Raw genomic sequence first — 7,077 nt, forward strand, 5'->3', positions numbered from 1 at the left:
TGCATATGCTATTTAAATCAAAGGGTTTGCCACACAGAGCCCCAAGATCCCATTTCCCCCATATATTTGGAGCATGACAAGGCTTCTCCTTCTGCTGACTGGAGACATACTGAAACTTTGAGCTCAAGATGGACACCCTATGCAAATAATTCAAGTGTACCTCACTTGCTCCTTTCTCCCAGTTTCTTTTGCTCCATTACTGGGAACCTGATCTGTTAGTGGTGGAGCAGATGCATCCCTTTAATTCAAAAACAACACAGATTTATGTGCTGTTTCCATCCTGAGAGGTATTTGTTGAGGCAGGAAAAGCAATGAGATGCAAAGCTGTGAAAGCTAATTTAGGCTGCTTGCATAATTAGACAGACCACCAGGCACTCTTTGACAGATAATTTCATTGTTGTGATATGGTCCAAAAATCCTTGCTTGAAAGTGGTGATTTCCACAGTTTTCATTCTTAAACAAGATTGCCCATTTAGTTGCTACAGGATGCCTTTGGAAACATATACTTGATTGGAATCCATACTTTAGCTATGGAGAATATATCAACAACTGCCCAGAAGTTGACTGGAAATTTCATAGTGTGAACAGGGTTAAGTTCTCCAAAGTGAGGTGGGAGGCTGCATCTCTGTATCAACTGGGGCGGGAAAACCTACATAATTAATGATTAAGGAAACAGGAAGTTGCCAGTGTGATGTCATGCAACATACGACGTAGAAGGCATTCAGCAGATGAGATGTGTGGCTAGTACAGTAATAGATGCCAGCGCTGGTGCCAGGAAGAAGTATCCTTAAAGTATTGGAAAGTCCAGTTGGATTTCTGTGCACATTGTGATATTGGCAGCAATTGTGTCTGATTTTGTGCGTTGATTTTGAACAGTTTGAAGCCATGGAAGCAGTCAGCTGACCCAAGGATAGCAGAAAAGATAACCGAGACTGCTGAGAAAAGTTTGTTCTAAAGTGAGGCGCTGTGTCCCTTTCCCCCTTTTTCAGGCAGTATAAGAAGACTGCTAAAAGGAATATTTGTGATGGAATCCCAGATAAAGCGCCAAATCCATGTTGAAGCTCCGTCCTGATTGGAAAAAGTATTCTTTCCACAGAAGTGGAAGGAAGGAGTTTGAGAGCTGGCCAGGATGTGTCAGCTGAAGTTCTGTGTTTCCTTCCTGGGCCTGAAGTTAGCACTTTAGCTCTTGGAGCTGAGGACAATATGGATGGATGCCTAGAGTTTAGATTAAATGTAATCCCAAGCACTTAAAGGTCCACATCAGCAGTGAAAGTGTGTTTGCTTTGCTTCAGCCTCCAGAAGTATTCTGTGTTCATACTGGAAACAAGAAATTAGTTGGTTGGAATAGCTATGTACCTGATAGATTAAGGAAACTGGTAAAAAGTTAACATGCTCCTAGACCAGGGGTGGAGAACGTGAGACCCAAGTACCAAACCTTCCAGGCCTCTCTGTCCCTCAGAGCTCTCTTCAGACCACACACCCTCCCTGGCCCTGCTTTTCACTTGTGTATTTTTCGCTGGCTGGAGTGTGCCCTTGAACTCTGATAGTGTCTCCTGCTTATCAATATGGATGATAAAATTGGTGTGCATAGAAACTAGCCTACTGTACAAAGGTAAACTCTACATTTGTCACTCCGCCCACTTTTACCCATGGCATGCGACCCTCGGAAAGTTGTCCAGAAAGAATGCAGACTTCAGGCACGAACAGGTTCCCCACCTACGTTCTAGATCAAAGGGAAGTGACTTTTTCCCACCTTTCCCCATCCAAATCCCTCACAGTTGGCACAAGAGAACCACCTATCTAGAGCTGAAGAAGCTATCATAGGAAAAATTAGCATAGGATGACAGTTTCTTTCAGTCATCGCTCTGTTTGGCCAAAGATATCACTGAAAAATTAGAATATCGTGGGAAAGTCCATTTAGGTAAGAAATTGTTTTCATTAGCTACTGGAGTTTAATATATGAGATAGACTCATGACATGCAAAGCAAGATATGTCAAGCCTTTATTTGTTATAATTGTGGGTGGTTATGGCGTACAGCTGATGAAAACCCCAAAGTTGAAATTGTTAATTTTGGGTTCTCATCAGCTGTACGCCATAATCATCACAATTATAACAAATAAAGGCTTGACATATCTCGCTTTGTATGTCATGAGTTTATCTCACATATTAGTTTCACCTTTTAAGTTGAATTACTGAAAGAAATGAACCTTTCCACAATATTCTAATTTTTCGAGTTTCACCTGTGGAATAGCTAATGGTAAGGTAGATTAGAGTGAAGTCTCAGCAGTTCTTTTCTCAATTTCTCTTCTCCATAGTAGCGCAGTACATAGTGCATATCATCAATGCTGCACATCAGCTGGGCTTGACCCATCTTTGGTTGACATATTTCAAACTGATGGAATCTGATGATCTCATCATCCAGCTACCTCCCATTGCTTAATTTGTTCATTTCGCATATCTCACCTCAGAGAGTGCTCTGTTTGCTTCTGTTTACCAGAAGGCTCCTTGTTTCATGTCTGCTTATAGTACACTTTTATTAACATTCCTCTTCCAAAGTGTGCTCGTCTACATTGGATTCATCCGGCTGGGGACCCACAGATGCTTATGGCTATTGTAGCTTAGCTAGTCTATATATGAGTCTTCAAATCTTTCCTTGAATGCCCCCAGTCATCCCCTTCTACAGCTATCCCCTTCCCCAACTTTCTTTATATAGAGCCGCCATCCTTCCTCCTCCACCGCAACCTGTTTATCTTACAAATTATTGGAGCCAGTGAACCAAGTGTTGTTTCTGAACAAAACATGCTGCATACTGGATAACATAGACAATATTTTTCCGACCTTCAACTTTTGTTTTGTTTTGTTAGGTTAAGAAAAACTTTGAAGAATGCTGTTGTCTCAGCAATGCACCTGTTTTTTTGTACATTGATTGTGTAATTTAAAACAAAAAGGTATATATATATATAATAAATATATATATATATATATATAGTGACTGTATTACTGTGTATACAAAAATGATAACTGATCTATGTAAATGTTATATGGATTTTAATTCTTGTTTGATTCTCGTACTCTTTAACATCTCCTGATGTAGATGTAGCTGTCATGTTTACAAGATGAGCTTCATGCTGAGGTTGATCAAGTCACTGGGGTGGAAGGTGAACAAGGAGTAGTTCTGACTCCTAGATTAGTGACTATCTGATGCTGCACTTCCGACTTAAATTAGATTTCTCTCCAAGTTCAAACTCAAGGCTTAATTTGAACTCCAGCCCAAGCCTGATACTAAGAGCAAGCCACTGACTTGCACCCCGTCTGAGAGCTGGATAAAGTGGCTCAAGGTTTGACAAAGCCCTGCTTTCTTTTTGTTATGCTCAGAATGTTTTGAATATACCCCATTCTTCTTCCAACAGGTAAAGCTGACCTTTAGTGAGGGTAGCAGCAGTTTTCGCATGAGGCACTATTCCCTAAGTTGTCTCACTCTGCATAGAAAGCATTGCGTTTGGACTTCCCTGACTGCTGAGGGGGAGTCAGAAGATAAAATGAAAATAGGGAAAACCAATGGATGTTCTTTGCTAATGGTAGAGGACGAGGAAGAGTTAACGAAAGCCTTGATTCTGACATGAGTTAAACCTCTGCTGTCACCATCCCTGCACTATCACCCCCAAGGTATATATAAAAAAATAATGCTAGCATGATCTAGGAGCCCTCACCCCAGTTCTTAGAAGAAAGCAGAGATTTGCTTGTTAAGAGAGCCATTTACTGACATTGGAAGGGCTGATTCTCATGCCCATCTCTGGAACGGTAGCTGTATTAGTTCTGAGGCCGTCAATGGCACACATAGAGGCAGATGGATAAAGGCAGGCGCATGCAGAATTCTCTGTGCATTAACTTTTAGCATGCCGACCTCTTGGGAGTAGCTTTTTCAGCACTTTCAACAGGACCCTAAAAGTCAATGCAGTTCTTTGCAAACCCTTAGCCTTCACATGCCTACCTCCATGTAATGAAATGAGGTGCCCGAATCACAGTCTGCCTAGTGGCTACCCTCCTGGAAGTGCTCTTGAGAATCAGCAGTAAGGTTTCTGTAATTGTTGTGTGGGCCAAGGGCCGCATAGTGAATGCTGGATCTGAAGAAAAGCTATGGTCCCCTTGCCTACTCCAAGGGTTGTCAACCTGGTCCCTACCGCCCACTAGTGGGCATTTCAGGATTCTAGGTGGGTGGTAGGGGGTTCTGTGGCACAAGCTGAATCCTCCTTCTATCAAGCACTGGTGGGCGGTAAGGAAATTTTACCATCAAGAAAGATGCATTAGTGGGCTGCAGGTATAAAAAGGTTGACTACCCCTGGTCTACTCCTTCTGATTAAAGCCCTGGGGGACTGGGGGAGATTGTTACTGTCAGGAAAGCTACATACTAACAGATGGAGAGTAATGTATCTGTGTCATGCCAGTCTGCCTCTTCTTCCATAAAGAGCAAAAACTATACTTAAGAAAAACAATAATAAAATGATTATTTTATTCATGCACAGTGTGTTTAGCTTTGTTGCTGTTGGCAGAGATTCTAGGGAGGGATCAGGTTTTATGACACAGGAAACGGAAACTCAACATGGGTTGGCAACATGCAACAGAAAATAGTGCTGTGCCTTTAACAGATACCTCTAGCAGGAATTCAACAGTTGGGTTCCTCAAGTGCTGTAGTGATGGGCAAAGCTGTATATGCTGTTAAAGGTACAGGAGCCCTTTATTACATGCGGATTTCACAGCTGCATTAACTGACAGAGCACATTAGGCAATCTTGAGTTTTGTTTAACATTTTATTTTTGAGCGCTTATCTTCCAGGAAGCAACTATTCCCTAGTGATGTCTTTCCTCAGCACTGTGCTACAGCCAGGTATTTACACTCCCAACAGGTACTGTACGTCCTTAGGACCCATAGTGCACATATGAATAGATGCATATCCTCAAGAAGCAACAACCCCCTTGCACACTCTAAAATAAATCTCTCATCGCCACCAACTTCTTCTGCTCCAAGCATCATAATTTATTGCAATGTGGGGAGGAAAGAAGGTGCTTTTTGTTATGCCACACAATAGCCACACAGTTCCATTTTCTTTAAGCATTTATCATAATTGCCTGCCGCTAATTTATTTGCCAGATGCGTGCTTGCTCTCTTCCCATTATGCACTGCAAGGATGTGGTTGACTCTCCCAATCTGTACATTTCCATTTTACAAATGGCATCTATATTGTATACCTCCACTATAAAGAAATTAAGCGTGGCATTCAACTTACATGCAATAGGCCCATTGAAATGAATAAATATGGCTGTGTTCAATCCATTAATTTCAGTGGGACTTCTCTGAATCAAACATAGTTGAATACCACCCAAAACAGGCACATTTGATTGATTTTTTTTTCTATAAAAAGATCCCACCTGCTAATCAAATATTAATTTTTCCACAAACCAAGGAAAAAGCAGTTGCCATAACAGCTATTGGAAATTGGTTTTTAAGTATGTATTTTTTATATGGGTTAGTAATTTAATAAGGACCTTTGTCTCTTAATCCTCCATTTAAGCTATGAGCTGTCGAGACACACAAATGTAAAAGAAAATCATTCTGAACACAAATTAGTCAAAGGTTGAACAAAATGCCCATTAAAGATCATCGGAGTGGTGGAAAGCTGCACCCTGGATTTTGCAAAGTAAGGTCAAAACAATTTGCAAAGAGCTACAAGGGAGTAGGGATGGGCAACCCAGACTCTTACACTCACCCCCCAAAATTATTCTTTGACAAGCCCCATTACTCACCTACTATTGTGTCTCAGCGATTGACAGTTGTGAGAGAGTCACTCGGCATCCTTCAGGGCCAACTCATACTGACCTCTGCTCCATAGTGAATTGAATTAACTCGTCCTGTTCTGAGAACCTGAATATCAAACTCTGAGACAACTACCGGTATATGAGGTCACTGCTAAAATGAAGACTTGTCCCCTCCACCCAAACCCACAGAAAATTCAGGTGGGTTTGATGTGTCTCAAACCCATGTAAAGAGAAGTCTGTTAATGAAATGACTGGGCTAACTCTGAGATGAATTAGCAAGGGAACAACTTGACCTTTTTAATTGCTGTCTGTTGTGCAGCTCTTAAAAGGTACAGGAGCCCCTCCAGAATGGAGGATGGCAATTGGAACAATTTGGTTAGGCAGTTTCAAGTAACATTTGGCGAAGAATTGGTCTTGCACCTTGAGAAGGCACTTAACATCAGATTCAAAGACTGTCTACACAAAGTAATAATTTGCACTAATATTCTGAACACACACACACAAAGGTAATTTAAGCTACTATGCATTATTCAGTACAGTAAACAGATTCCCTTGTACCCACTCTGGCTATTTATTACACAAGTCTCAATGTTGTGTATGTTCCGTGGTATTAAGAGGAACCTCAGTCTTTCTTCTATTCTTTGGTGGCCCTGACAGGTTTTTTTCAACAAGGTCTGGTGATTTTGCCAGGATGTCTGCAAGTGAAACAGAAGAATTCTTAGTGTGGGGTAGAGGAAGGACCACACACATGCAACTATTCCCCCACATCCTCTCAATTGGCAGTGTGAGTTAAATAGTGTGCATGGCACATCCATCTTTGCCTTGCTGTTGTCCATCCATCAGAGTTACAAAGTGCACACAGTTGGCTTAATTTGGCACAGGCGATTCTGCAGGCAGGGAACTGAGAGCATCTGAGTGACAAGAGAGTGATTCATGGAAAGCCACCCTGTGAGACTGGGAGCTGCTCTCTAATTCCCAGCATTAGCTACTGAACCACAACCAAAAAAACCCCCAGCATCATATTTTCAGAAAGTCAACAGCAAAGGCCCTACGACTTTGTCCGTTCTTGGGATGGTTGCCATCCCCCAGGGATCAGCATCACACCACCTTATATGATTGCCAGCAGCACCATGAGAGTCTAGTGGTGGCACTGCTTTTCTCAGCTTTACCCAAATGCTAAGCCAGTTGGCCCCCGTAAGCATGCAGGTGCCACAGTGTTCTAGCCTTGGGTCAGCATGAGCTCTGCCAGAAAAGGACTGTACA

This window comes from Lacerta agilis, chromosome 6 (genome assembly GCF_009819535.1).
Source record: "Lacerta agilis isolate rLacAgi1 chromosome 6, rLacAgi1.pri, whole genome shotgun sequence".
Lineage (NCBI taxonomy): Eukaryota > Metazoa > Chordata > Lepidosauria > Squamata > Lacertidae > Lacerta > Lacerta agilis.